Genomic DNA, 3,233 nt, shown 5'->3' on the forward strand with positions numbered 1-3,233 from the left:
TAACTGGGAGCTAAATAAACCTTTCCTTCCCTCATTTGAGTGTTGGGTATTTGTCCCAGCAAAGAGAGAAGAGTAAATAATACAATGCATATACATAAAATTATTGTTTCTTGGTACCAAAACTTATGATTTAATAAATAAGGAATTAAATAGTGTTGACTCATTCCTCAGCAGTGTTATGGCCACTTAGTAACTTGTCACATTCACCTGTCTTTGACACAGTATCATTAATTCATTTATTCAAGGTTAATTGTCTTTTGGGCTTATTCACTCAACACTCTTGGAAATATTTCATGCGCCATGCATGGGACTAAGCACTATAGATGCAGAAGTGAATGAGACCTAGTTCTTTCTTTGAAGTGCTCAAATCTTTTTATTATTATTATTTTTTTTTAATGTATGTGTGTGTGTGTGTGTGTGTGTGGCCAGCCCAGCCCACCAGGGGGCGGGGCTGGCTGGCATGTGGTGCTGGGGGATTGAACCGTGGTCCCTGGGCTTTGCTAAGCTTGTTCCAAGTAGGTGCTTCAGACCACTGAGCCATCTCACCAGCCCCTGAAGTGCTCAAATCTTGCTGTATGGATGCTTATGTAACTCATCCAGTCCCGGATGGTCCTTTCATCCTTTATGATTTTAGAACATGTAGTTTACAAGTCTCTCTTTCTCTTTTACCCTGTCCCTCTTCTTCTCTTTCTCTTTCAGATTGAACCCAGGGATTTGCAGCATGCTAGCAGATAAATTCCTTGAATACCATCTATTCAAGCTCACTACAGAAGAAAGAAAAAAAAGACATGAATAGCCTATCTTTACTAAAGAAATTGGATTTGAAATGAAAAATCATTCAAAGAAAACCATCTGGGTGTGGTGATACACACCTGTGATATCAGCACTTGGGTGGAAGAATCACCTCAGGTTTGAGGCCAGCCTAGTGTACATAGTGACTTTAAGGCTGGCCTGAACTACATAGTGAATTCTGGGAAACATTTATGAATAAAATAATAACACAATTCTGTTTTAGTCACTGTTCCATCACTGACACTCATAGTTTAAAGGAGGTGTTTATCTTGGTCATGGTTGGCAGCTCCAAGGTAGAATCAATGTGATAAAAGGGCAAGGCAGAGGAAAACTGGGTGGCTGGGAAACACAGAGAGAGAAGGGGCGAGGGACAAGTACAGACCCTTCCAGAACCACCCCCAGTGACCCAACTCCACGTTGGCCCCACCTCCTAACAACCTCCATGATCCAGTCACCTCCCAAACTCATGAGACCTGCAGGGGGCCGGGGGGGGGGGACATTTTAGATTTAAACAATAATCAGTTCTATACAAACTCCTCCAGAAAATTAAATAATAGAGAACACTTGTCAAGATATTTAATGATGTTAGCATTACTTTTATACTAAAACCAGACAAAAACATTTGAGAAGGAAGTGCTGTAGACCAATATCATACACAGAGACATAAAGGAAAAGTAATTGAAATCCACTAGCTGGAATATATTTATTTGTCAAATATATATTTGATAAAGCACTTATATTCAAAATATAAGGGCTGGGGGGATGGCTCAGTAGCATACACACTTGCCTGGCAAATGCAATGTCGTGAGCTTGATCCCCAGTACCAAAAAAAAGAATCAAAATATATATTTAAAAAAAAAAATTACAGGGCTGGTGAGATGGCTCAGTGATCTAAAGCACCTACTTAGAACAAGCTTAGCAAAAAGCACGGGGACCACGGTTCAATCCCACAGCACCACATGCCAGCCAGCCCCGCCCCCTGGTGGGCTGAGCTGGCCACACACACACACACACACACACACACAAATAAATAAATAAATAAATTTTAAAAAAAAATTACAGCTCAGTAAAGGAAGACTACAAAGGTTTTTTTTATTTGTTTGTTTGTTTGGTTGGGGTGTTTTTTTAGAGTTTTGGTTTTTTGAAACAAGTTCTTCTATGTAGTCCAGGCTGGCCTGGAACTTGCTAGGTGGCCCAGGCTGGTCTCAGACTCATTGATCCTCCTGCCCCTTTTCTCAAGTGCTGGGATTAGAAGTATGTGTCAGCTTGCCCAACTACAATCCAGTTTTTAAAGTGGTAAAGATTTAAACAGACAGGTACCATGTCACTAAAGAAAATATGCAAAATGCTAAATGCATACAAGAAAAATTTCTTGATATCATTAGACAGTGCATTAGGAAAATGCAAGGTAAAATTCCAGTAAGATACCAACTCTAATAAGAATGAGTTCAGTGAATAAAAATAATGTGATAACACTAAGTGTTGAGGATGTTGGAAAAGTGAAACACTCAGTGATGGTGGGAATATAAGGGAGTAGTACCACTTTGGAAAATAACTTGGCAAGTTTGAAAAAATTAAATATGTATTTACTTCTTAAGCAATCCATTCCTAAGTATTTACTTAAGAAAACTAAAAACAGAAAGACCTACACACAAATATTCATAAGTAGCTCTACTTTCAATAGCCTCAGCTGCAATCCAAACCCAAAAAGCACAGGGACCGCGGTTCAATCCCCCAGCACATGCCAGCCAGCCCTGCCCCCTGGTGGGCTGAGCTGGCCACACACACACACACACACACACACACACATAAATAAATAAATAATTTTAAAAAAAGGCTAGGTTGGAGGCTTGGTCCATGAAGCAATGATAGAGGTGGGCTCTATCATTAGAAGATGATAAGGTCTGAACCTTCCTCAGTGAGTTAATCTTTTTTTTTTCAGAACCGGGGATCAAACTCAGGCCCTTGTGCTTGCCAGGGAAGCGCTTATTCCACTGAGCCATCTCCCCGGCCCTGGATTAATCTATTGATGGGTTCATAATTTGATGGCATTACAGGGAGGTGACAGGAATTTAGGAAGTGGGGCCAAGTTGGAAGGAGTGGAAATGTGTCTTTGGAGATTATGCCTTATCCCTGGCCCCTTCTGCTCTGGGGCTGTCTCATCTCCACTTCTGGCTGCCATGAGAAGAGAAGCTTTGCCAGAAGCTTTTGCCCTTCCCCCACAACATGGCCTCACCACAGGCCTACAAGCAGTGGAGCCCGCTAGCCATGGACTGAACCTCTGTTATCATGACTTTCCTCCTCTAAGTTGATTTTGTTGGATATTTTGTCACAGCAATGGAAAGCTACACATTAAAAAGCAATGACGTGGGGCCAGGGAGATGGCTCAGTGGAATAAGCGCTTCGCTGGCAAGTGCAAGGGCCTGAGTTCAATCCCCAGT

Source organism: Octodon degus, unplaced genomic scaffold (assembly GCF_000260255.1).
Source record: "Octodon degus isolate 3935 unplaced genomic scaffold, OctDeg1.0 scaffold00093, whole genome shotgun sequence".
NCBI lineage: Eukaryota > Metazoa > Chordata > Mammalia > Rodentia > Octodontidae > Octodon > Octodon degus.